Genomic DNA, 1,467 nt, shown 5'->3' with positions numbered 1-1,467 from the left:
TTCATTACAAATATGGCGCTATTGTTCGCCGTTTTTTTTTGTTTTTTTTTTGCTGTATTTAATTACAGACAAGCAAACAATCTCAGAGTTTTAGTGGTCTATAGATAGATAGATACATTTTCAAGCGACAATGAAATAATCGGTTGATTATGATGTTTGAAATTATGCACAAAGCTACACAATGGACTAACTGTGCTCTGCCCACCACGGGTATCGAAACCCGGTTTCTAGCGTTTTAAGTCCACAGACACACCGCCGTGCCACTGGGGGCAAAGTAATCGGAGAGGCGCTAGATATAACGAGTGGGTTATTCAGGCTATATGAAACTAAATTGTTTCTCTGTGAATGACTCAACAACAAAAGCCATTTTATTTCATTTTTAATAATCGCGACATTTTTCCCCAAAAAATTTGGCACTCATTTAGTTTATTTCTTCTAAATGTAATTTTTTTAATTTTATGTCTATACTGTAAAAATAAATTTCACTTTTTAGTATTCTTGAGAAAAAAACATTTTTGAATAATTAATATGACGTAACGTCAAACAATTACAGCATCTTCCGCATGTTGCATATTAGTTATTTGGACAAACTTTACGATTAATCTGTCGGAACTTGAACAAATCAGTGTTATTGAACATAATGCTTATTTTACTAGAAGTTTAAAAAATTATTTCCATTGGTAAGATTGTTTGTCAATTGCTAAGAAGATTAATGGTATCGTACATTATATTTACAAAATATATTTCGTTTTTAAATGTATGTGTTGAACCTTTTAAGGCCTCTCATTACATAGTTTTGTGAAAATGAAAAAAACAACAACTTTATTCTGCCTTTCTTACACATCCGTGGTTTTAAATCGGCACCCTAATCGTTTTCCTATGCCCACATAGTGAATAGAAACTTTCATTAACCTTTTCACGCGCTTTAACAGTTTTCCCCCTCTAATACAATCATTTGCTCACTTTACTATAATATATCAAAGGCACTGTGCAAGAACCTACAACAGCTGTTCTCTATATTTGTCCCTACACGACAAAATAAAAGCTCTACAGTTTTTCTAAAATACAAGTGATATACTGGAACTTTTCTCGAAACCATCACTTATGTTTTTTTTTTGAGTAACAAACGTAATTCTAAACGGATTACTGTACCTAAATACCTCATATATTTATATCTTCCTTAACTAGGTAAACATAAAGCTTAATTCTTAGAAACAACTCAGTAAAGTATTTCATAAAGTCTACGACATCCAAAGTCAACCCCTAATTGTCTTTAAACCATCATGTAAAATAAGATATTTCTCTCATTCGAAAGTCTGCATATCAACCCAACTTCATTAATGGATGTGGTAAAAGACGGTACCATATTTTCTCTATTCCTTTAGTTAATATTTGAATTTTTCGAAATTTAACCATTTTCTTTCAGTTCAGTTTGGGTACATAAAGTAGTTCAAGTAAATACATCTA

Source organism: Limulus polyphemus, unplaced genomic scaffold (assembly GCF_000517525.1).
Source record: "Limulus polyphemus unplaced genomic scaffold, Limulus_polyphemus-2.1.2 Scaffold1776, whole genome shotgun sequence".
Taxonomy (NCBI): Eukaryota; Metazoa; Arthropoda; class Merostomata; order Xiphosura; family Limulidae; genus Limulus; species Limulus polyphemus.
Note: the sequence above shows the minus strand (reverse complement) of the source record.